The sequence below is a fragment of the Lethenteron reissneri genome, chromosome 13 (genome assembly GCF_015708825.2).
Source record: "Lethenteron reissneri isolate LAM-NWPU_2019-01 chromosome 13, ASM1570882v1, whole genome shotgun sequence".
Classification (NCBI taxonomy): domain Eukaryota; kingdom Metazoa; phylum Chordata; class Hyperoartia; order Petromyzontiformes; family Petromyzontidae; genus Lethenteron; species Lethenteron reissneri.
In genome coordinates this window covers 11,054,724-11,082,303 of record NC_083791.1, presented here as the reverse complement: position 1 = coordinate 11,082,303, position 27,580 = coordinate 11,054,724, and the positions used below count along the sequence as shown (strand labels likewise).

The 27,580-nt window shown below is 48.4% G+C and overlaps 1 protein-coding gene across 3 annotated transcripts in view; it reads right to left on the bottom strand.

Annotated features, from left to right (window-relative positions):
- The window catches only part of TMEM45B (transmembrane protein 45B), a 29,565-nt gene extending 15,610 nt beyond the window's left edge, over positions 1-13,955 (bottom strand). For 2 of the 3 annotated variants that reach the window (XR_009755089.1, XM_061551050.1), the window contains exon 1: positions 13,693-13,955. The gene's annotated coding sequence lies outside the window, so the exon portion shown is untranslated. Of the gene's footprint in view, positions 1-2,265; positions 2,511-13,692 lie in introns of those variants that run through there. The other variant, XM_061551051.1, reaches the window with a different exon arrangement.
- Positions 13,956-27,580: the final 13,625 nt, after the last annotated feature.

Genomic DNA, 27,580 nt, shown 5'->3' with positions numbered 1-27,580 from the left:
ATGTGGAGAGGCACTTTTGCCCACGTGGCAATTTCGCGTGGTTACACGGACACCCACTTATCAGTTGGCGTTTATCCAAATGTAGGTTGCTGTATAATTTTTTTACAAACCAGATTCCAATTACATTATCCTGCAGACATATACTTTGGTGTGGGCGTTGGCCATCGGGGAGGAGACCACCGGCGTGCTACCAGGGGAGAACCTGGTTCAGCGGAGCCATCTCAGATAATTATCTCACGACGTGTTACTCCGATTGTATCCGTGGAACAGCAGTCGCGTGGCAACCTATCGCCGGCGAGGAGATTTATTTGATCGCTCGTTCGCTCGTTCGTTCAGTCGCTCGCTCAAGAGGCCTTCGCAGCCAATGCCAGTGATGCCATCACACCTCGCCGTCACTTCCTTCGGCCAGGCTGTATGTTGAACTTCTTTCGCACCGTACGTAGCTAACCGTGCTAACCAGAGTTGCAGATGGTGGTGGTAATGGTCAGGCTGTAAGGTACGCTCTTACAGTCTGACCACCACCACCATCACCACCAAAATCTGATGTTAAGTCGCTGACCTCTGGGTACGAGTCCAATGCCCGTCTCAGTCACATGTCCTCCCTGCACCTCCACGCGTCCCACCCATCACTACCTCCTCCACCTGATGTCATCGAAACACCACTTCTAAGCCCTACATATTACTCTCACAGGATCCAACAGGATTGCTCACACTATCCTCATCCAACGGTGAATGGCAATGTGATTGTGACATATATAAATGCAGATAACGTTAACCTTGGTTCAGAAAATAGACCAGCATTAATCAAGGGCACATGCGGCCCAAATCTAAACAATCAAATACAAATGTAAACAACATTACCGCTTGCCAGCTCAGCTAAGCTCACTTGCAAACACACAAAGATCCCCCGTATAGCCTGAACAGACTGTTGGGGCAAGTGCTTGTTATAGAGCACATATGAAAGCCGAGACGCCACACGATGTGAGCTTTTCACCACTCGCGCCAGATAATCATTTAAAGGCTGAGTCGACCTAGGGAAGGCGCAGACAAGGTTGGTTGACCACAAGTGGGAAATTAACTTGGGTCGCCGGATTCATAGTGCAGAGCACGAACCGCTGGGCTGACGTTCCCCACTCGCACACAACACAAAATCATAACCACAAGGCTGTTGTACTTGTAACTAAACATTTGGTGGTGCTGCTACTTTCGCAGTAGTGCACAAGGACAGTCAACAAACAACAACATAAACCCCGCACATTTGTCACGAACATTGTGGTCCGGAAATGAAACGTATATAATAGGCGACTTTTTGAGCAATGACCCTTCATTCATAGCAATTAGGCCAGATATGGAGTGGATAATACGAGTTGGAGATGGATACTATCTATGGTAGTACTACGCAACATGCGTTACTTTTCTTCGAAATAATTTTATTAAAACGCGAATAAGCTGTTTACGACAGATGTCCAGTCGGGCGCAGGCCAGCAAGTGTTACAACAACAAATCAAATGGGTATACAAATAAAATAAATAAAGCTGTGCTTTTTGGTTTTGTTTGTTCTACAACTTTTGGGTAAGCCTTTGGATCAGTGGTTCTTAACCTGGGGTGCACTCTGCACTCCCTGGGGGTGCGAGACATGGACAGATATTTTTAGAAGCTAAATCATCGAAAAAACAAATTAAGCACGGGCACGCAAGTACAACTTCTTTGTTTAATCAAACCCTATATGCATTATAAACGTTTTAACGATTGAGACCCAAAGGGGTGCAAGACTGCAGTAAACTTCTTCTTGGTTCTGTCGGTAAAGTCACGTAGAAGGGAAAAATAATAAAAATAAAACATAATAAAGTAATTCTCACGACGTTTCGGCCACAACGCAAGCAGCCGTCCTCAGGTGAAGACCAGGTCTGTCGGTCTTGAGAATTATTTTATTATGTTCTATTTTTATTATTTTATTATTTCCCTTCTACGTGACTTTACCGAAAGAACCAAGAAGATGAATCCCTGCAGTCACGAAAGCTTTAAATCGAAACTGCGGTAAACGTTAAGAACCGCTGCTCTGGTTTCCCCGAGGCGAAGTCCCCCAACAGCAACGCAACTTTACACCCAAGTTTCGTTCGTCTGTCGCTCATCGTCTGTCGAAACGCGCTCGCAGTCCGTGCGCGTTACATCCGGACGGACGGACGGAGCGAATGCGTCAAGTAAGGAACGAGGGCCTTTCAAGCTCGCTCAGCAAGCGTGAAGACAACACGAATCACTCCTCACCCCTTTCCGCGGCGGATCCGAGAGGCTCCCACTGGCTGGCGGCACCTCGATCAGCGAGCAACTAAGAGCACCCCCCACCCGCTCTGCGTGTGTCAGCGCACGGTAGGTGTGCCCTATGGTATTGGTAGGCTGTGCTTTGAAGGCTGCCCTGTGGTAGGCTGTGCTTTGGTAGGTTGGTGCAATAGTAGGTTGATGCTATGGTAAGTAGGCTGTGCTTTGGTAGGTTGGTGCTGTGGTTGGTTGGTGCAATAGTAGGTTGGTGCTGTGGTAGGCTGGTGCTGTGGGTTGCTGTTTTCAAGCCGCCTATTGATCTGGCCGTGGCGGGTTCAAGACGAGAGATAGATAGTTGCTAAGTGACCACGTGCTTCGCGGGTCTGAAGCCTGTGCGTGTGGTGTGCCGGTGCGTGCGTGTCACCGTGGACATGGGGAGCGGTGGCGCAGTGGTTGGAGCGCCGCGCTACGAACCTGGCGACCCGGGTTCGATTCCCGCCCACGGCCAACACTCTGTGGCGATTCTTTGAATTGGTCCTGGGCCTCCTCTAGGTCGACTCAGCCTCAAATGAGTACCTGGTGCAATGTGTTAACATCGCCACTGTGAGTGTTTGCGTAATTGCATGGACACGTGAGTGAGTGAGTGCTTGTATGCTAACAACACTTGCCCCAACAGGCTGTATACGTCTCTGTACGGGGGGGATCTGTCTTTCCGAGTGTATGGCGGCGTGTGTGATTGTGCAAGTCCCCGCGCAGGGGTTTAAGTGCATGAATGGATGTGTGTGTGTTTAAGTATACTCGTGTGTGTGTGTAGGCGCATGCATGTGTTTACGCCTGTGTGCGTGTGTAAATGTTTCGTATTGGGAGCGGTGGCGCAACGGTTAGCACACCACAATAAACAAACCCGGCTTCACCTTCGTTGGATTTCGGGCCACGGCTAACATCAGTGGCGAGTGATATCCAACTGATCGATCCCGACCACCGTTCCGGCCTTAACAAGTGCTCGCTGACAGCACTTGTCCCAACAGTCTGCTGAAGGCTACACGGGGGGTCTCTGTCTCTGTAGGATGTTAAAAGGGATTTTTTTTTTTACCTACCCGCGAAACGAAATACAGCGCGGAGTGGTGGCTCTTGAAACTGAAGCCAACTTTAGTCTCGAATTCTTTATTAATTTCCTTGCTCATCGGTACAGCCAGCCGTGTGTGTACTCCGACACACGTTGTGAGGAGCGGTGGCGCAGTGGTTGTCCCACCACGCTACGATCCCGGCGGCCATACGAATTAAATTCTCGTATGCGGCCATCATCGCTGATGAACATCTAAACAGTTTCCTGGATCCCCCCCCACAATCCCCCCCACCACCCCCCCCCACCACCCCCCCCCCCCACCATCCCCCCCCACCATCCCCCCCTCACCATCCCCCCCCACCACCCCCCCCACCATCCCTCCCCCCACCACCCCCCCCCACCATCCCCCCCCCCACCATCCCTCCCCCCACCATCCCCCCCCCAAACTCCCCCCCTCATCATCCCCCCTCACCCCCCCCTCACCATCCCCCCCCCCTCACCACCCCCCCCTCACCATCCCCCCACCTCCACCCCACCACCGTCAGGTCCACTCATCAAGACCTGGAACCACCACCACCTCCAGAAGCCGTTTGGCATCATTACGCGTTCAGAGTCCCCGGTTCAACCCCCACATGTGGCGAGGAGACGTGAGCTGAGAGAATGTCCTGAGCACTGGAACAACTCGCATTACGAGACGGGTGGCTGCTCGCGGGAATTTCCTGCAGAGCAACACACACACAAAAACCCCCAAGCAATGATTCATTGAGCAGTGCACCCTCCCCTATAGACAGCAGCTGAGTCATATATTGTAATGATTTATCATTCAAAAAGAAGGTGTGTGCCGTATCTGAGAGATTGCGTGCTCATGAGAGCACATGCCTGGGGACTGTGTGAGAGGTTAGGGCGCTGCGCTACTAACTTGACCACCCAAGTTCGATTCCCGCTCACGGACAACGCTCGTTGGCGTTTATCTGATCGTGGGCTTCCCCTGGATCGGCTCAGCCTAAAAAAATGAGTACCTGGTGTGGTGTGTAAACATCACCACCGGGGAGACAAAGGCGGCCGGGCGTGGTGCTGGCCACCCATCCCCACGTGTGCCGTGCCGGCCTTCATAGGTGCTCGCTCACAGCACTTCCCCTAACAGCCTGTTAAAGGCTATCGGGGGGATCTTTGTTTGGTGTATGTAAATCTGCGTGAGCTAAGTATGTATTTACAATGTCTATATATAAGGTGTGTGGAAAGAGTGGCGGGGCAGTGGTTATCGCACTGCACTTTGAATCTCGCCACCCAAATTCCATTCCCGGCCACGGCTAATATCAGTCGCAAAAATCTGAACCGGTCATGGGCCTCCCCCATAGGTCGACTCAGCCTTAAACGTGTACCATGCTGGCTTTTATAGGTGCTCGCTAACAGCACTTGCCCCAACGGCTTGTATTATTCATTCGGGGGTTTCTGTCTGAAATGTTGTTGTCAGAGGTGGGACAAAGTCATTGTTATGCAAGTCCAAGTCGAGTCTGAAGTCATCAAATTCATGACTCGAGTCTGACTCGAGTCCAAGTCACATGACTCGAGTCCACACCTCAGAGGTGGGACAAAGTCATTGTTATGCAAGTCCAAGTCGAGTCTGAAGTCATCAAATTCATGACTCGAGTCTGACTCGAGTCCAAGTCACATGACTCGAGTCCACACCTCAGGTTGTTGTCTTTGTTCATGTATATAACGGTGTGGATGCATACGGGTTCGATTCCAAATTCGGCTGTCTTTCTGCGTGGACGTCCCAGTTCTAACACGGGTTCCCTCCGATAGCGCTACACCGGTGTTCTGCATTAGTGACAACACCTCTGATAGCTCTACACCGGTGTTCTGCATTAGTGACAACACTCCCATCATTACCTCCAAAATGTCTCAATTGGGATCACACAAAGCGGCGACTGCGAACGGCTGGCAGCACCCTCCCGAAGATGAGTCTCTAAACTCGTGCGTAAATAACAATATGTACACTAATAACTATACATAGAGCATGCACCTTTGGTTTTTAAGAAGCTGTAAACATTTAAATACGTTGGCTCTTGTACTGTGTACATACTGTATAGTTTATAGACTGCAGAGCACAAGGTCCATTCTCACCAGCAGGACATGAACGTTCACCCTGCTTCTGATGTTGACTTGCTGATGGGAGCCTTAACCACGCTTAATCCACTGGTCATGATGATGATTATGATGATTAGTCTGATGCCGATGTTGCTGATGATATGTTGATGGTGGTGCTGCTGATGGATATGATGATAATGACATATGGTGGTATGGTTGCTCATGATATGATATGGATACATCCGGTGAGACGGGGTTGATCATATCGATGCAGCTGCTGATGCTGCTGATGATGATGTGAGATGTTGTTTCACTGTCACGTGAAAACGTGGCCGACTAGCCTAGCCAATGGACAAAATATGTGATGAATATCCCTACATTCCATCTCCCCACGTAAAATGTGTTCATTTTAGTCCGTCAGCCTAACCGCCTTCTTCTGGAGCAACCTTTTACAGCAGCATTTGCTTAAGTAGGAAAACGGAGCCAATGTTGACTTGCTGGGTCTTATCAGCAGTGTCAGTCACATTGAGTAAATCACTGCCCTGCCGGCTTGCTAAATGTTATGAGCTTGGGCATCCCATCTACACGACGGGTGGCTTGTTTAACGTAACAAAAAAAAATCCGTAACTTATACCCATAAAAAGGCAGTGTGTGTTGTGGCGTTCTATTGGTAATGACATACAGAAATAAAATTACCTCCGTTCAATGTCTCAAGTTAAATACATTTGTTTTAGTCCACCAAAAACCAGTGACGTGTGAATTACCGTAATCTCCGGATTTTAACGCACTGCCCACCAGCACTCCTGAATTTTAAAGCAAGAGTTTGGCGTGTGTCTAATGATCGAGTACTGCACTGACGTTGTGTGTGACTAGATTTGGCCAACTTTATTGACGCGGGGCACAAGTTTGGGGTGCGTCTTACTTTCCAGAGCAACCTCTATTTCCGAGAATACGGTAACTATACCCAGGAGACGTTCAAGTGTGTGCGCCCCACAGCTGTTGATGCCACGTATTCGCTGGTTGCGCCCCGGGTTGTTGGGCACGGATAACATCAATTCCTGAAGAAGCTCCCCAGCACGTGGGGCGAAACGTCGGGCATCGTGCCAACCAACACCCCCCCCCCAAAAAAAAAAGAACACGTTGATCAATGACGTGTGCATGCTGGCAGGGAAGGGCATGTAATTATTAGCACATACCACGCACACCGGCAGTGAGGTATTTTCGTTGCGCTTAATTTAATTTAAATTGGTTTGTTAAATCCTCGTTGGCACCGATTTGCCCTTGTGAACACTGAGTAGACTGTCTGTCTAGGCTACCAGCTGTGTCTTCACGCTACAACAATTGTCGAGTGGCGTTCCTATATCCAGTGGCTGCCGTCAAGTTATTGTGTCAATTAGATAATGACTATTCTTGGTTCTTTCGGCAAAGTCACGTAGATAGAGAATAAAAAATAAAACACAAGCGATCGAAACGTCGTGGGTTTTTTGCTTTTATTTTTTTCAAATAATTCTTTAAATATATATATATATATCTACGTGACTTTACCGAAAGAACCAAGAATATGAATCCCTGCAGTCACGAAAGTTTTAAGTTAAAATTGAGAAAATGACCATGGCAAGGACTGGTACGTTCACAGTACAACCACGATTGGTGAAGATCCAGCAATCACAGAACGCTTGGCCAACGTGGGTCCAACGGTTCCAGCCAGACGCCGACGCTGCCGTGTTTACTGGGGGGGATGGGGAGAGTTCTCTTCCAGGACCGGTTCAGACGTCGGCACTCACGACGTTGGTTGTGGACTAAATCCAACTCAGGCCGTTTCGGAAAGCGCTACCTCACCACGGTTCCACCGCAACTTCCCGAAATGCTAAATATACAGTTCACGAATAGTTCATAGCAGGAATTAAACATCGTAATTCTTCACCTAACACTGTATCTGCAATTCAGGGGAATACATCTACCGTTGCGACGTTTCGGTTCATGGCGTTTGAGGAAGATCCGTATCCGTGAGCCAACGACGCAGGCAAGACGGGCGGTTTTTGGAATCTTTAGCTCTCAGCAGCAGCAGCAGCAAGCAAGCGAGTGGAAGCAGAGTTGCGGCACACACAGCGGTGACTTTACACCGCTATTAGAACAGATTTAGCCGAGCTAATTGGTGACAGAGTAAGTGCTAAACGCGCTGTTACGCAAATGCATTCCTGCTCGCGCCAAACCAAACTCGCCCGGAGTTACCCAGCCCTGCCTCCACCCACACCAGCACTACAGTTTCCACGTCTCCCTCCCCTCCCTGTCTGCTTGTCTCCCTCCCCGTCTTCCAACGCTGTCTCCCGCACATCCTGTCTCTCTCTCCTCTCTCGTATTCTGTCTCCCTGTCTCTCTCCTGATCTCCTCGTGTCCCTGACTCCATGTCTCTCTCCATGCCTCACCTGCCTCCCTCTGCCTGCCTGCCTGCCTCGTTCCCTGTCCCCAACTCGAGACTCCCGGTCTCCCTCCCCTCATCTCCCTCCTCCTCCAGCCTCTATCGTCTCATCCTTCCCGGATGTGAATATCGTCTCGGCATCAAGAGCCCGCAGGCACCGGACTCCTCTGTCGGGGGCAGAGGAGGGGGGCATGAGTGAAGAGAGCACGCGATGGAGAAACATTATGAAAGACGTGTGCGTACCATGTGTGCGTGTGCATAGGTGGAGAGCGGCAGTGCAATTCTTTCGGTAAAGTCACGTAGGTGAAAATAATAATAAAATAAAAATGTGAAAATAAATTCACCTACGTGACTTTACCGAAAGACCCAAAGAGTATGGATCCTTGCAGTCACGAAAACTTTAAATCTAGAATTAGGTAGTGCAGTTGTTCGCTGTGAACCTGGCGACCCCGAGTTCGATTCCCGCTCACGGACAACACCAGTGGCGATTATCCGAGCCGGTCCTGGGCCTCTCCTAGGTCGACTCAGCCTCAAATGAGTACCTCGTGGGGTGTGTGGACATCGCTACTGGGGAAACAAAGGCTACCGGGCGTGGTGCTGGCCCACCCACCCCTTCGTGTGCCTTGCCGGCCTTCATATGTGCTACTCGCTAACAGCACTTGCCCCAAAATTATGTAAGGCTACACGGGGGACCTTTGTCTTTGCATAGATGGAGCAGCGGTGCAGTGGTTCGCGCACCGAGCTACATAAATCCAGCGACCCAGGTTCGATTCTTGCTCACTGATCAAAAAAAAATGTGACAAATATCTGAACCGGCCTAAGGCCTCCACGAGGTCGACTCAGCGTTGAATGAGTACGAGACCCAGTTGGCGTGGTGCGCAAACGTCAGCTCTGGGGAGACAAAGACGGCTGGGCGTGGTGCTGACCACCTACCCCCTCGTGCGCCGTCCGAGCCTTTAATAGGTGCTCGCTAACAGCACTCGTCCTATCGGTCAATTCGAGGATGTCAGACATCATTGTCTTTATACGACATGTGTGTGTGTGTAAATGCAGTATATGATAACAGATATAGCCATTGTAATGATAGAAAAAACAACCAATGCTTATTTAATACACGTACAGTACACACGCATACACGTGGGTTCAATTACCAGCCATGGGGAGCAAACGCGGCAAGTGCGATATATGTGTGACATCTGAGCTTGTTCTGGTCCTCTCCTAGGTTGACTCAGCCTCAAAAGCACATACACTACCAAGGCCGTAGCCAACGGGTCAACATTGGGGGGGACCAAATCTTCCAAGGGGTGTGGGGGTCCCCCCGAAAAAAAATCTAAATTTGAAAACGAATTTCCTGCCATTTCCTGCCTAAAATATAAAAACTCAATAACACATAGGATGGACTTTTTATTGTATTTTTTACAGTAATGTCTAACAGTGTATTGTATTACATTGCTCTGTTTTAGCTGTTTTACCTTTTCTTGTTTCATTGTATGTAATTGCAGAGATTAGGAATTAATAAAGTACAACCATAACCACAATCATATAAACAGAAATCTATTTTATAGCAATATATTGGGGGGAAACATTTCGAGTATATTTGATTATTGGGGGCGGGGGATGTGTGGGATGTCCCCCTCCCCCAATATATATGGTAATTACGGCCTTGTACACTGCACACAAACACGTGCGTTCAACACCCGAGGAGTGACACACATCAGTAGCGGTGTCTTATTTAGTGCTGCACCCAAACTTGTTCCACACCTGTCCGAGGTTGCCACATTAAGTGACAAAATTAGTTTTTAGTCATTAGCAAATGTATGTACGTTGAACTTCTTTCGCACCGTTCATAGTCAACCGTCATAATCGGAGGCGCGGGGGAAGGACAACAATGGGTCTGATACCAACTAATTCATTATGCCCTCACTCTTCAATATCCTTGAGCATCCTATATATCTACTTCTTCCCTTTGACTCAGCCCGAAATGAGTACCTGGTGCAGTGTGTAAACATCATCACCGGCACTGACAAAGGGGGCTGTACATAGCCACAAGCTATTATGTAACGGTCTTAAGTGCACCGTTACTCTACACGGTGTGCGAGTGTGTATATAGCTCACACATATAAACACACATTGTCTGCTGAACACAAAGCCGGCCAGTGATGGCTACGCACGTGGCCTGTAATCCAGCACTGTGGGGACGAGGGGGTTGGTGGGTCACCGCACAAATGCGAAGCTCCCCAAACGGTGGGCGACGAGGAGGTGTCATACCCGGGCATGGCCAGGGGAAGGTGGTTGCAACCAGCGGCACTAATCGCCGTCTGTTCCAATCTTAACGGGGATTGAGCGTTGCACCCTCGCACGCATCGGTTTTCTCCGGGTGCTTCGGTATTTTCCCGCTTGTATAAATAATGCACTCACAAATTAATTGGCTGAAAACATCTGAAAGCAACAACAAAAAGGCCAATGCCGCAGGACCCTCAAGTAAAATAAGTAAAACCCCATTGTCCGAACATTCCAATTAATGGACAATTTTTTTTGATGTTTTATAAACTTAGAAAGGAACAAGCTGTGGTGGTGGGGGGGAGAGCTATGAGGGCCCAAGAAGTATATTCATATTATTTTGTATGGTGAGGAGTTCATCAAAAATATATATATAGACTAGCTCGATTAGTGGACTTACAAAGAGACCCATAGACTCACGGAAGACCTTTCGTTTTAAATAAGCACTTCTTCTTTCATGTCGATGTTGGTGAGTGAGCCAGAGGATGGCTTCAGGAGTAGTAGCCTGGTGAAGAGACTTAAACATAGATCCATAGACTCACAGAGTTACATAGACTCACAGGGCCTGGTCAATATCTGAAACTCTGCCGGCTAGTGATGGAAGCTGACGGTGAGTGGCGTCGTTGTGTCGTTCACGGCTTCAGATGGAGACATGAATGAAGGCTGGCAGCCTTACGCAGAGACATGTAGACTCACTGAGACGCTTGCCGAGTTAAAATGACCGAATCGGGCAGTGGCGTTACTGTGTGGTCAGTTGTTTGGGATTGGCGACTACCAGTCGCTCTGTGGGCTTTTCTTGATTGTCCATCGGCGACGGAAGATAAAGCCACATCTGCCATGCGATGTGAGAAGGATATTATAGCGGTGGAGATGGGGGGAAGGTGGGTGACTTGGAGGTCAGAGCCAGCCCCGAGCTTGGCACCATCGATGCCTTGGATTCAAATCGAGGCCACAGTCTACGATGAAACGAGAGATTACCCAGTGTTGCAAATGTATTGGTACCAGGCCAGTCCCCAGTGATTTACACAGAGTCTTACATAGACTCGCTGTGATTTAAACCCAGTTTGGCAGTGCAGCGGGTTGAGAAATCCACATCGCCTTCCATACTCGTAGATTTACACAGAGACTAATCGACTCACGTGGAGACCCATGACACTTCCGTAGAGACTCGTAGACCAAGCTGTGATTGAAACCGGGTTCGCCAGCGTCTCAACCAGGTCAGAAAAGACTTCACCGAAACGCAACATTACCCCCTCTATGACACGGCCATCACGACCCCTTTGCGCCACCCTACCTCCAGCCCCACCGCTCCACACGAGTAGATCACATGAGCATTAAGGCGCGCGTGTTGTATGTGACTGTTGGTTGTGAAAGTTAACAAAAACACCAAGTGGCCGGAGTAGAAGGGAGCCTCCCCCCACCCCGCCGTGTTTGTGAGTGGGGGGGAGAGGAAATGACAATTTCCTGCTGGCAAGGCCCACAGTGCTCATGTGTTGTAGTTTTAGGCTTTCAAGAAGGAAAATGCACGCGGGTCCGATGCAATGGCCACCTGGGTTTAGTGGTCACTTTCGCGATGTTACTTCTGGAGCACCCTGACCGCAACGTGGCCCACGGGACGTGACCCAGCGGTTCAGCGCGTTCGCCGCCTTCTTGCAGAGGCTTCGCGGTTGGAATCCGGAAGGCCGCCTCTGGTTAATACTGCGTGAGTATTAACGTGTGTGAGTGTTGATCGATAATAATAAAACTAAACTCTTCACTATTTTTTTTTATTTTACCAGGTAAGGCCGACTTGAGCTATAATAACTCTTTTTCAGAAGCGACCTGGCCACAAATGGTAGCCCAATTAAGTGACTTATCACGTGGAAATGCATAGCAGCCAAATATTCTAGACACGTGTCGATTCAAAATGTGGTGGGGAAAACCGGAGGACCCGGAGAAATATCCACGCGACCACGGGGAGAGAGAGAGAACACGACCTCCTGTATACCAAGCGAGGTAGTTAACATCTCCTCGCCACCGCAGCGCCCGGTAAACCCCGGGGTGGACGTGAATAATACCGTGAGGTCATTGGAAGGCAAATAGGCCATTGTGTGTAGGACGTCACGGTTCAAACTTGGCAAATTGTACAAAAGTTACACCGCAGAAAAGTTGATTGTAGCGCCCTCCAACTGCTAAATAAAAAGAAAACCGTTGCAGGACCCTCCTGGAAAGAGTCTTGAGACTCAGAGGGGACCTCCTTAGGTAACGTCGGAAATAAATAACACTTATAAATAATACTGCAACAGCTGTGATGTACATTAGCCTAACGGACACACCGCTATGTATACGCATGCCGATTAATTGCTTAGTAGAATGCTGAGAATATTCTTGCACGCGTTATTTATACATTCACCTTCGAGACAATCACACGTCGCGATATCTCGGAAGCTAAGTAGGCTTGAGGCTACTTCGCTCCAAAATCTAGTGTGCTGCACAGGACATCGATGTTCCCACATATCTGCCAAACCAACCCCCACCCCCACAACAACCCGCACGGCGTGGCGAGGCCCTCATCCAGCAGTGGATTGACCAGTGGGATGCACATGTACACAGTCATCAGTGAGAACAGCTCCATATATATATACTGTATATACTGCCAAGGAGAACCCCCGAAGGGCTGTGGAACAAAACACGTGTCCTTGTCGTTATGCGGGCTCGTCAGTATACCAGAGGTATAACCAGGCTCCACCGATGAGCACGTTAGGCTGCGTACGGTGCGAAAGAAGTTCAGCACGGACACACGCAGGACCATCCATAGATGACGAACGCTGAACCCGCCTGTTGCATGATGAAGGTTCATCAGCGATCCGTGGCTGTAGTACAGAGACAGTCCAATGAGCAAGCACAGTTCCGCATTTAAAAGACTTTACTGGCAAGTGCCGTTCACGAGAAGCTACGAATGCCGGCCGGCACGGCGCACGAGGCGCGGTGGTGTGGCCGGGAGCAAAATAACCCGGGCCGCCTTTGTCTCCCCAGTACTCGTGTCTACACCCACCGCAACAGGTACTGGTTTTACGCGGAGTCCACCGAGGGGACGACACGCATGGCCACACAAATCGGAACGTGAATTGAGGCATTGGTTGCTCATCTCCTGTCCACAGCCCCGAAGCAGCGATGGGAATTCCACATTCCTCCGACGGGGGCGAGTCTGCCTATAGGACAACCACAAAGTGGTATTTACTACCCACTGTATCGACCCCGGAGGGATGATGGGTTGTAACCCCCCCCCCGCCCTCCTCTACAAGGTACATTTGACCCTATTTTTCCACACTGGTCAGACGGCGTTGAAGAGGTGGGACTACCCCACACTTTACCCCACCACACACACTACCTCCGCTTGTCACCCCCATTCATACTGCCGAGTGGAAAGTGGCGGACGGGTGGCTGGGGTGTGATTACAAAACACGCGCCCATTGTTCCAGCTGCCGCAACGGGCGATCAAACCGAGCCGGCGAACTCCAAATCCAGAGTACTGCTAACCCGACTACACACACACATCAAATCAGAAGAGCAAATCGTTCGAAATTCACTCGCAACTTACGACGGCTGCTGCTGCTGATGATGGTGGTGGTGATGCTGTGGCTGCTACTGGTGACGTGGCCGCGAAAGACGCCGGCTGCTGAACCAACTCAAAGAACTTGGAGCGGTGATGACTGGGTTATTGCCGCTGCTGCTGCTGGTGACAAGGGGGTGATGATGATGATGACGACTGTGATGTCGATGATGCCGTTCGGTCTTCCTCCTCCTCCTCTTCGGCGTGACTTCTGAAAGTGGAATGGCTCGCAAAACGCGACGGGTTGGTTGGTTGGAGGGGGGGGAGTGGTTCAGTCGAGTCGGGAGGTAGCAGGAACGTAACTCGCAGGCGGCCAAAGGCTCGGTCTGTGGGTTTGCTGGGGGGGGGGGGGGTGAAGAGCACGTAGCGCACGATCGCGGACACACACACACACGCACTTGCAAAAAAACTTCACACACACAGACTTACACCTACACACAGACACACGCACGCACGCAAACTCGCACGTGCGCGCCAAACGCACGCAGAGATTCGCACAGATACAAAGATAAAGATCCCCGCATAGGCTTTTTTTAACAAGACTGTTGGGGCAAGTGCTGTTAAGCGAACATCTATTAAGACCGATACGACACACGAGGATGTGGGTAGCCAACACCACGCTCGGCCGCCTTTGTCTCCCCAGTGCCGATTTTAACAAATCGCGTCCAACCCGTTTAAGGGCTGAGTTGACCTAGGCGAGGTCCACACCCGGTTCGAATAGTCGTCACTCGTATCGCTCGCTCGCTTCGTAGTGCAGTGCGCTAACCACTGCGCCACCGCTCCCGACGGATACTTCGACATACAAAAGACAAAGATCCCCCGTATAGCCTTAACAGACTGTTGGGGCACGTGCGGTTAGCGAGGACCTATGAAGGCCGGCACGGCACACGAGGGAGTGGGCGGCCAGCACCACGCTCGACCGCCTTTGTCTCCCTAGTGACAATGTTTTACGTAACGCACCAAGTACCCATTTAGGGCTGAGTCAACCTAGGGGAGGCCCAGAACCGGTTCAGATAATCGCCACTGGTGTTGGCCGTGAGCGGGAATCGAACCCGTGTGTGGTCAAGGTTCGTAGCGCAGTGCGCGCTAACCATTGCGCCACCGCTCCACTCCGACACGCAGCCCCAGCCACGTGCACGCATTCATACTCACAGACACAATCGCGCACGCACAGACGTCAACACGTACAGCCACACACAAGCATACACCAAGGATAGACACACAGAATCCGACACGCACACACGCATACACACACTGACCCACACAGAGACTCCCCAGATGAGAGCAGTCACCGCAGGCACACACAGACTCACTACCTATAGACGCAATCGATGTACGCACAGAGAGTAAATACGTGTAGCCTTAACAGACTGTTGGGCCAAGTACTGTTAGCGAGCACCTATGACGGCGGAACGGCACGTGAGAGGGGTGGGTGGCCAGCACCACGCCCGACCGCCTTTGTCTCCCTCGTGGCTACAACACACTCGTGCCGTCATCACATCGGCATGCTTCAAGTGCGCAGCCGTATGATCAGACCCAACCCCAAAGGCAAAGACACCTTATACATGTGTGTGTGTGAAATCAACATTCCAGACCACAATATAGCGTCATTCTGTAGAGGAAATGCGGGTGCACAGGTTATTAAACGCCTGTGTATGCGTCATAGCAATCACGTGTGCACTCACGATCAACAATCTCCTCGTTTAATTCCCCATCTGAGGCACGGAAATGTCGATTCTTTATGATAACTGAAATTGGTTCGTCGGTTTCCATATTAGATATTATGGGGCCGCGGTGGCGAGATGTTAACTACCTCGCCTGGTATACAGGAGGTCGTGGGTTCGATCCCGATCCCGACCCTGACGCTCTGTATTTGGAGTTTGCATATGTCTCTTCCTGTGGTCGTGTGAATTGTGCTCCCTTGTCCTCCGGTTTTTCCCTCTACATTTAGAAAAATGTGTTTCGAGTATTTGGCTGCTATGAACTTCCACATGATGATAAGCCACTTCGTTGAACTATCATTTGTGGCAAGGTCGCTTCTGAAAAAAAAACTATACAGCTCCGTGAGCCTTAACTGGTAAAATAAAGTAGAAATAGTAGTACAAGGTCACCCCAATAGTTGTTTAATGTTTCGGTAACTTGATTTGCAATTGTACTATAAGTCTAAACGTAATCTACAAGAGCCGGGATATTCTACAGGGTATACATATTTTTGTTACATTGATTTAAGTTTGTGCAATATTTCAGATTTCTCACGTCACAGTTACTTTTTGCTCTGATTTCTGTCTATTTATCCGCTGTACTTTGTTGTTTTTCTTTTGACAATTTGGTGACTCAGGTCACCTTTTTTGCGAATGAGGCTCTATCCTGATCCCTTGAGTTCTCATCATTGGTTAACAAATAAACGTGAACTTCATCCTCATGATTGTGGATAGGCTCAAGGCGACCATAATAAGCCTGCGTATCTGGGAGTCAGAGCTATTTTACACGCTTTTATTTTTAACTCTGTTGTTGTATCCTCAAATCTTGTAACTCAATTTAACCCACTTCCCAATGTGGTATCGAATGCAAACTTGGTATACTTATATCATACTGATGGCAATACTATATTATATCATTAAAAATTAAAAATTAAAATTTAAACCATCTTTTTATATGTTATGTTTCGCCTTGGGTCTAATTGTCCACGCTCAACTCACGTTGGCTGTAAATCACCACGGCCCCTTACGTTATGGCAAGCCTCGGGGCCACTTCCTGGAGTCGTGGAGTTCTGCCATTACTCGTACAGTAAATTTTATTAATGCGTGTTTTTAAAAAAGTTTTTTTTTTATATTACTTATTCTGTTTGTCTTGGGGTGCGACTGGGATGTCCTCTGGCCCCTCCACTCTTTATTGTTTGATTGGATACGCAGTTCGAGAAGCTTTTCATAACCATATCAGAGAAATGTCCATCTGGTACAGATACAATAGGAGGCTGATCGATTCCCTATTGGTCAACCATGTTATGCATGCTAATGACATGGTAATTGCCGCTCACTCTCTAGATTGAGTTAGAAACTCTGCTGTTACAGCTGGAGTTTTGCAATGAAGAGGTAAGCCCTTACCATCAGTTCCACCAAAATGAAACACCTGAGCAGTCTGTTCATGGTCAGCTCTGGCTGCGGTCTGCCTCTCAATCATTTGAGGTATCTTTTCATCAGCTGCATAACCCTCTGGAAACATCTGGCCTGCAGCTGCAAACGAAGCTCCTAGTGATTAATCATGCCCTCTCCTCTCTTCGTTGCGAAACGTGGACCCGTTTACAGAAACACCAGCGCCAACTTGAAACGTTTAGGCCGGCCTACCTACGCTCCACTCTTGGTTTAACCAGATTGGATTCTGCAAGGAGCTCACAAATCCTTGAAAGATATGGGCACAGTCGCATCTATGAGCCTAATTGGTAGCCGAGGCTGCGTTGGCTGGGTCATGCAGCCCGCATGCCCAGCCACCGCATGCCCCAAAAAGCTTTGTTTGGCCAGATAGAGCGGGGTAAACTGGCATAGCATGGACCCCTTCACAGAGTGGAAGAGTAGGCCAAATGCCTCTATATCGGGGCTCTTTAGAGCTTAATTTCATGGAGGCCCTTCCACTTGCAGTGGCGTGAGCAAACAAATGCGCCTTTTACCTTTCACCTAGCGTGACACAATCGCCGTGCTGATGTCACCGCCACTTAATCTATGGAACCGCCCACCTATGTGTGTGTGTGTGTGCAGTTGCCCTTTGGTTAAAGCAAACGTGACATTTTCTGTATTCATTGAGCACACATCATGTTCCCATGACCGAGAGTAACGCAAGTATGAATACAAACTGTCAATCAAGACCATTGATGGAGTACTCATGTTTTTTGAGGATCGGATTACAGTATTAAAATAATGCCAGCATACCGAAACACGCACACATGCAAGGAAGCAATCTTTAACCAGATTCGACTGCGTTGAGGCTCATCGGATAGAACATTGCCTTTTAAACAAATGTCGCAGTGAGGTCCTGTTGTCGTCGACAAGAGCGCTCCGCGGAAAGCTTCAAACTGCTGTTGCTTAAAAAAACACTGGCTTAGAGGCAATAGCGCATGCAGCATGGCGAGCAAGGGTCCTGCTACAAGGAATAGAAAATTGTGGATCCCCTGCTGTGCAATCTATCCCTCACTTCGTAGCTCGGCGCCCGGGAGCTGCCGGCCAGTGGGCTGCGGCGCAGTTGCACCGCCTGCGTCCTCGCGAGGCACACCGTCATGGGAGAGGCTGATGTACAGAGTGGTCCAGATGTCCTGTGACCCCCCCCCCCCCCAACTAATTTACCCCGAACATTTTATGTGATTTTATATTGTTTACACTACATTACACACCCGTTGGTATAAAATATAAAGTTTTAGAGAAGGGTCACAAGACATCTGGTTCACTCTGGACATACACGTGTCACGCTGCAGCGCTATTATGAGTTTACTTTGAGCAGCAAGCCAGAGGCTACGTGACCCGCTGGCGAAAACTGAAAACGAGAAATGCACGGCGTCACCGTGAATTGCTGAAAGTGCGCGGAGTCGCAGGTGAAGGTCTGGACTCCCAACGCCAATGAAGAACAACCACGAACCTTGACACAGAAGGTGTAAAAACAGAACCTTGGAGGTGGACGGACACTTCAGGCGGTTCATAACACATTGTCCTGCGGAGGGAGCTGGTAGGAACGTTGGGTTGCTCGGTCAATGGCCAGGGTCAACGGCGGCGTGGTGTATTCCGCAAATATGCCCGACTGTGAGGGTGGGCACATGCCGGCGTGAGTAGGTTAAACGTTGAGTTTTATAAGGGCACCACGGGGTGACCAGCCCCTCCCCACCCAGCCCCACCCCTCCCACCCCCCACCCAGCCCCACCCACCCCACCCAGCCCCTCCCCACCCTCCTCACCCAGCTCCTCCCCACCCTCTCCACCCAGCCCCTGCCCACCCTCCCCTCCCGACCCAGTCCCTCCCTCTCCACCCAGCCCCTCCCTGCACGACGGACACAATAATCCCCTTGTGTGCTGGTGTAACCAGGAGGTTCCTACCAGTAATAGCCACGTCACAAAGGCTGAGTTCGAATCCGGACCTCAGCCACCCATGAATGATTACATCGATGTCTCGGTTTGCATGACGAGATGCCGCCAATGACTGCACACACAGCAACAATAGCCCATCACACTAATCTAGGCCACGACTAACATCAGTGGTGCACGATATCCGAACAGTCGAGGTATTACGCATTTGTTAGAAAAAGTTAGTCTTCAGGCACATTGCTATTTTACTTGTTGTGATAGTCACCTTATATATCTGTTTAATACAAGGCCGTAGCCATGGAGTCAACATTGGGGGGGACCAAATCTTCCAGGGGGTCTGGTGGTCCCCCTTCAGAAAAAAAATCTAAATTTGAAAACGAATTTCCTGCCTAAAATATAAAAAAAATTCACTAACACGTGGGATGGACTTTATTTTTTTACAATAATGTCTGATAGTGTATTGTATTACATTGCTCTGTTTTTTATTTTTTACATTTTCTTGTTTCCTTGTATGTAATGGCAAGAGATTAGGGATTAATAAAGTACAACCATAACCACAATCATATAAACAGAAATCTATTTTATAGAAATATATTGGGGGGACATTTTGAGCATATTTGAATATTGGGGGGGATGTGTGTCCCCCAATACTGTATATATTGTCATTACGGCCTTGGTTTAATATTCTGTAACCTAATTTGTAATTGTGCTATGATAAATATAAACATAATCTTCCCAAGCCGACTTGCGCTTATAGTGAATGTATCCCTTAACATCCATTTATGTTTGCGTAATATATCTCCCAATTCTCACGTGAAACCGTTGCTTTTGTACCGATGTATGTTTGCATCATTGCTTGTACTTTATTGTATTTGTTTAGCTTTCCTCATTTTGGTGAGACACCTTCACTGTTGCAAATCAGACTCTATCCTGGTCTCTTGAGTTCTCACCGCCTGTTTAAACACAATTCTAAACTGGGTCGATCCACTTTGGCTCTCCACTCCAATGGGAGGTGGTGGCGACGCACGCCTGGGGCATCATCCAGAACTGTGGAGGTAGCAGCGAGGGTTGGTGGATTGCGCACGTCTCTAGCAACTCGCTTCACCGTTGTGCATCAAGGTGCCAGCAACCCTGGCTTGCCAGGCAAAGGCGGTACAGCAAATGTGGACGACTATTCATCTGTCCCATCTGTACGGGGATACAGTGTTGCTCCCTCGCACGAGTCGGTATTTTCCGGTCGCTCTGGTATTCCGCCCACGTGTATAAACACGCATCAATTGACTGAAAAGATCTTAATAAAACGGCGTAACAACACGGGACCCTACTGATAGAAAATACTATTTGCCATCAGTGTCGCTTTCCTGGGTAAATAAGTCATTCTTGTTATTTCGTCACGCGCACAAAGACACGCACTCATATATAGTCGCACACTTCAGTCGATTCACAAGCGGCGTCGTACGCGTTCAGGAGCCGTATTGGAGGTTTGTACACGCGGATGAAGGAGTGAATTGTGAATGCTGTTATTTATGATGGGCGTGCTGGGTGGGGTAAGGTTGGTCACTGAATATTGTTTGTGTTCGATTCATATAAACATAGATGCCTTGTCCTCACAGGGTCCCACCTGGTTATGAGTAAAATCTTTATATGTTTTTTTTTGCTACCATAGGCCCAAACACATCAGGCTTCCAGCAGCAACCAGCCCGATTCTCAAAGTTGTATTCGGTAAGAGTTAACGCTTTTCTTGATTTGAGCAAGATTATTGTTACTGGAGTATTGCCCTTATCGTCATGCGAGCATGGCCAAAAGATCATTCCGAACGTGGAGCAGTGCGAGGTGAGAGAAGCGAAAAGAGGAGTGCTGTGGCCGGCATTGTGGTGAGTGAGCAGAGTGTGGGTGAGCTTAAAGTGTCACTCAAGTCAACCGAACCCTCAACATTTCCCGAAGGATCAATGAGAGAAGTAACTGGATGGTGATAAGGAGGCAGCCGATGAGAGAGTGACGAGAGTGAATCAGCGAGTGCTGGGTCACTGATTAACCTGCACTGCTTTACACTGAATGATATCAGGTGCAGTGAGGTGGGAACTGTGTGGTGTCCGTGTGTTTATAATGTACTGTACGTGTATGATGTGGGATGAGCGGTGGTGCAAATGTTAGCACACTACGCCGTAGACCCGGCCACGGTGAATGTCAGTGATATCAAAACTACCGTAGATATTTACCCTCCCCCTAGATTGACTCAGCCTTAAAATGAGCACCAATTTGTAAACCCATTTTTTTGGGTGATGTTGATGCATTTGCAGCGATGCACAAGCAAAATTAACACGCAAAAAAAACGCGACACATTCGTCGATAAGACCGTGGCCTTTCAAGGAGCAGTCTATAATAGGCGATATTTCATCAGATGGCCCTTCACGAGCTACGAACAAGGCCAGAAACGTCGCCTACGATATACGTTTCCTTTCAAGGCCACTGTGTGTTATTGACGGATGTGCCGAGTCCTTTGATCAACGTGGCCGGCTTTGTCAAGGCTGGGACTCTCATAGCAGCACAACGTTCCACTAAAATTCGACTTCTATTGGATGACCTTTACCGGGGGTTATCGTGACCCCATGGCCCAGGCAGGCACACGGATGGACAGAGCGAGTGCATTAATGCTATGAACCTTCGTTCAAAGGGCAACGTGATTTTACTGCTCCACAAAGCATTGAGGCACGGCTCGTATTCTGTTTACGTCCCTGAGCCAGCGGTGGGAATTCGAAATTTCTAGGGCGGAGCCGAGTCTATCCACATCACAACCACCGTTCACTTTACCCACAACGTGGGAGCTATTTTATCGACCCGGGGATTTGAACCCGCAACTTCGTGATTGTGAGCCGCTCGATTTATCGCCGAGCCATCTTAAGCTTAGTTCGAAAGTGTTTAGAAAGTGAATTCGTAAACCGTATCCAGAGACCATCAACTAGCAGCGAAGCAGCGATGCTCAAACAGATGTGTTGCCAATGCAAACAGCACCCGTTACATTGTGTGCATGTATACAAGAGGGGGGTGGGGTAAATAACCCCTTCCCAGACCCTGTGGCTCTGAAACTCGCCCCCCACCCCACCATCACCACCCCACTGTTTGAACAACACAGCTTGAGTTTCCCTGTCCACCGGCACCAAATGCCGTGCTCTGCGTTCCCTGTTTCACCGGCGCGTTTGTGTTCATCGCCACCGCCGAACCTGACCTTGAGTCAACATCACCGGCGGGCAAACGGCGCGGCCCGAGAGTGCGGCTGGCAGAGGTGGGACAAAGTCATTGTTATGCAAGTCCAAGTCGAGTCTGAAGTCATCCAATTCATGACTCGAGTCTGACTCGAGTCCAAGTCACATGACTCGAGTCCACACCTCAGAGGTGGGACAAAGTCATTGTTATGCAAGTCCAAGTCGAGTCTGAAGTCATCCAATTCATGACTCGAGTCTGACTCGAGTCCAAGTCACATGACTCGAGTCCACACCTCAGAGGTGGGACAAAGTCATTGTTATGCAAGTCCAAGTCGAGTCTGAAGTCATCCAATTCATGACTCGAGTCTGACTCGAGTCCAAGTCACATGACTCGAGTCCACACCTCAGAGGTGGGACAAAGTCATTGTTATGCAAGTCCAAGTCGAGTCTGAAGTCATCAAATTCATGACTCGAGTCTGACTCGAGTCCAAGTCACATGACTCGAGTCCACACCTCTGGCGGCTGGGATCTCACCACGAGCAGCAGAAAGCCCCCCCACTCCCCCCTGTTTTTTGAGTGCGCGGCGATTGTTGCTGTGAGGTTTTCTCGGTTTGAACCCGGCGGCCGCCCTGGTGAATGCCAACAATATATTCGCACCATCTGATTCGCAAGTGGATTTTAATGATCGTCTTGATCCCGTGTGCTGGCGTCACGGGCCAAACTTTTTTTCCCCAAATTTGTCGAATTTCAAATATAAACTAAACGATTGTTTATTTTTTTATTTTTAGCAGGTAAGGCCTACTAAGCTTTCCAGCTCTTTTTCAGAAGCGACCTGGCCACAAATGATAGCTCAACCAAGTGACTGATCATGTGGAAATGTCTAGCAGCCAAATACTCTGAACGCATGTTTTTAATAGTGAAGGGAAATCCGGGGGACCCGGAGAAAAACTCTACGCGACCACGGGGAGAGACATGCAAACTCCAAATATACAGCAGGCTTCAGGGTCGGGATCGAACCCACGACCTCCTGTATAACAAGCGAGGTAGTTAACATCTCCGAGCCACCGCGACACCCCGAAATAGATAGCATAAAGAACGGTGCGACACTGCCAAAACGCACTGAAACGTAATCTATGTCAGTTGGCGATAGCTGGAGTACGAATTTAAAACAAGCTAACAAAACAGCAATTCATGAAGATAGGATTGTTTGTATTATTAAAATAACAACTTGAATAAACAGGGATGTTGCGTAATAACTCTGTGGGGCTTTGGGCCCTGGACCAAGGCCTCAATTCCACCCCCCCGCCCCCGACAAACTCCAGCCCTGTAAACATAACTTGTTATTTAATCTGTTAGGACATGTAGAAAAGTAAATGGGCTTGAACGGGATACGCCATAGATAGAAGAAGGGATGATGGCAGATGAACGGGAATAATGCCAATGGATGGAACGCTTTCGAGGGCACGTCCGCCTAGAGAGGGGTTGAAATCACCTCGTAAAATAACAAGAAGATATTTTTTTTGGGTTTCTAATTCGGTAAAAACAAAAAATAACAATATTTCAAAGAGCCACAATGCATGTGAATACGAGATGGTCCTTAATTAATGTCACGAAGCAGTCCTTAAAGACCCATGTGCTAGGTGGATAATTATTACATCACAAGATGTCGAGCGATTGTGGCAACGGTTTGGGGAGGTCTTCAGTCGGTAGAGGATTGATCGTTGCTGCTGCTGATGGTGGTGGTGTTGATGATGATGATACTGGTGGTTGTCGGCTGACATTGGTGGATGAGTTATGCCCCACAATCGCTTTTGTAGAGAGGAATTGGGCATAATTTATGAACAAATCACTTTGCAACCGTTCCAGAGATATTTTTTGAGAAAAGGCATTCTATGGGACATGTCATCAGATTCTTCCATTGCGTTTTGATTTGTTAAACAAGCTGGAATCCCAGAAAAATAACCACGCTCTAAATGAGGGAATGGTGTACACGTACAGCCAGTTTGTCAATCCACTGCTTGGTAAGGGCCTCCCCACGCTTGTGGGCTGTGATGGATTATAATTAACCCTACTTCACCGCGCTGGTCAGTGCGGATTGGCAGTACAGGGCAATGCTGTCTTAGTACCCACAATGCCTGTTACACGACGAGTCTTTTTGAGCATTCTGGTCATTGGGATTCTTGGATGGAACGCGCATTATACATTAGAATTATTATTGTTGTTGTTATATCTAGCGCACTGCTCAGGCACAACTTTGCTTATATAGCTTGTTAGTTCAGACGATATCAGCCGAATCGAATAACCCACACTACCTGCACGTCATGAGAATGCCCTGGGCCAGCAGTGGATTGACACACGAGCTGCACGGATATCCTAATGATCAAACTGCACACAGAATGTGTGATCCGGCTCTGAATTACCCTGGTGTGTGTTTCTCATTGGATACACCCGTCTCAAAATCCGGTTTTTCAAGAACCGACTCATCTGCGAGGGCCTTTCTTTGTAAAGAGCAGACCCGTTGCCACATTCCTCACGTTCCTATGCAGACCGGTTCAGACCACCTCCCCTCGCGTTTCACCTTCACCCAATGACCGCTCTCCACGCGTACTTCACCGGATGTCCGCCAAATCACGATTCTCAAGATTCAGTGAATCATCCGGGGTGGTGGCGCACGCCTGTGGATGGCAGCGAGGGTTGGCGAATACCCCTTCCCATTAGGCGTCGAAGAGGTGCCATGCCCCGGCTCGCTTGGAGAAAGCCAATACAGCGTGGTCCAGATGTCTTGTTAACCACATTTAATTATTTTAAACTTAATTTATTTTTAAATCCTTTATATTAAGTTCGCTTGCGTGCTTGCTTGCTTACGACCGTGCAAACATTTCGGTCGTTTTTTAACCCACTTCCCGTGATCCAATCGAACTGACATTTTCCACACAGACTCGTTGTGCGTGACAATTAATGTTCGTGAAATTTTTTTCCCAAAATTTTACACTTTTTAGGACAAAAATATTATATTTAATTACCAATTGCTTAATGGTGCAATGCAATCATCTGACCCATAGGTGGCAGCCATCTCAAGACAGAGGACGAGAGGACTCTAGCCGCCACGCATATAAAGGATTTATAGTGAAAAACTTTGTTTTTACGGGTTATACTTATTAAAAGTAAGGTTGATCTAAAACAGAAATGAATATACAAAGGAAATAAATGTTAGGGGTCAATTAATTGGGGGAGGGGGGGGCGTCACAACATATCTGGACCGCCCTGTACAGCACCTCTGATTGTTACGGTGCGTAAGAAGTTCGATATACAGCAACAAATGCGGACTCGGAATGTTCCGTGTCTATGGGATAGAGTGTTGCCCCCTCGCGCGTGTGTTGTTTGTCCAGGTGCTCCGGTTTCCTCCCGCATGTAAACACTCATTGTTGGCACCACCTCACCGCGTCTGTGTTTCATTGCGCTTCCGAGTCATCTCTCATCCACAGTGAGCGGATCATGTGTGCTGTACATGTTGATATTGTAATAAAGCACCGTGACCACAAATTGCATGCAATACATTTAAATTTACAGCTTCACCACACCGGATACACCTGGACATTGTATTAATCGGCTGTGTACGGTGGAGGAGTTTATTTACGCGATCTGACCCAAACTATCAATTATCAACCGTATCCCAGTTGGCTCAAAGCGCTAATACCATGTCACAGTATACTGCACCGGCACTGCCAAGATACTGGCTTTATTCAAATCTGAGTTTCATCCGCCTGTGATTAAACTAGGTTCTTATACAAGTATATAGAGTGAGCTGATTACCTTGGCCCGGTCATCAATAGCTTGGAACGAAAGGGAATCGTGTTGCTGCTGATCTACCATGATATGTAACACGATAACTAATGAGACAATGAGCCTCCTTCCAGTGGTGACCATAGGTAGCCACAAGGGTCGCTGCGTGGACCACTAGAAATAGCTCTCCCCAGAGCTGTGGGAATGCGTATGCATATACGTAGCCAACCGTGATAATTATCGGAGGCGAGGAGAAAGGACAACAATCTAAACACAAAAAGCAGTTCTAGGGAAGTGAGTTTTTAAAATGTAGATGGAAAAGTGCATAGCTCCAGTGGCTTCCTAATATCGGAATGAAGAGCGTTCCAGACGGCCGCAGAAGCGCATCTGAAGGCGCGAGATGCAGTGCTTGGGATTCGAGTGTAATGTTCCCTCTCATTCTGATTGTGTGCTGCATGGCTGCAGTGTTGAGTTTGGTGGCTTGAAGGTGGGAGCGTTTCAACTTCCCATATGTCTCTTCACATACAAATAATACCGTGCAAGTATATTTTACACGACACATCGGCCACTCGGCCTTCTGGAAGGGCCTAATTTTAGCAGCATTGAATCAACACCAACAAACTCTCGACTGGTTTTGACATTCAATGCCTCATCAGCGCTGTGTCAGGCTTGCTTGAACCTAGCTTCCACTTTGGTAAGGCTGCCGTGACATCATTTTTCATCATACAAGCGGAGGTAGATTAAATATAATGGGATTTACCAGATCACATTCACCAGCATGGTGAAGTATGGTCCAACAATCATCATGACCGGCACGGCTTGAGCAGGCCTTCATCTGGACATCTGTGAAACTACTGAATATCTGTGAGAAAAAAAAAAGCTTTATATCTCCAGTATAACTACAGATTCAGATTTTGATCTAATAACAGATTGATGACGTCCGCAACAGCATTCTGAAAAGTAGTGTGACGAAAATATATGTGGGATTCTAGGAATTTGGTGGGTATGGCTGTAAAGAAGAAGTTGGCCAAGCTGACGGAGGCAAGTGGCTGGCAGCCCATCATGTGTCCTGCTTGAAGCGTCCCAGAAATGCGGTGGCTGTAATTGCCGTGCCGTGCAAACCGATTTTGCTGCTGGGGAGAAAACTCTCTTCTGACCTCAAATGCAGGCGTCATGCCCTACCAAGTGGGCGCCACGATGGCGAGATGTTAACTACCTCGCCCCTTATACAGGAGGTCATGGTTCGACCTGACGCCTGTAGAGTTGTGGTTTGCATGTTTCTCTCCCATTTATTGTGAAAATTCCGTCACAGTTCCTATGATCACTGTTTCATTGCTTTCATGACTTTATTTTGGTGATTTCGAAAAGTATATTGGTTTAGCCATGTTTGTTTGTTGTAGTACAGAGTTCGACTGATGGCCTTAATCTAAATTGTCTTGTGGTTGTTGTTGGTTGTTTGACTTGCATCCCACTGGGATTTTTGCACACAGCGTTGGTGTACGGTGATTTTTTTCTGCAATATTTTGCTGTCTTTTCTTGGATTTCTGTTTGCACTCAGTCACATATTCACTTTAAGATGTTTTTTGTTCATTTTTTGGTTTTTTGTTTGTTGCGGTTGCACCCGATTCAAGAGCCGAATGGCTCACAGGGCTATACCTAATTAATGAACTTGAACTCCCCGTAGTGGCGTGGATTTTTCGCCGTTTCCCCCTCCTCCAAATTTAGAATCAAAGTTCGTATCGAGCATTTGGCTGCTGTAAATCTACACTTGATAAGCCACTTCGTTGTGCAGTGGAGGTCTTCCCTGGTCAAATAAAATAAAAGTTTA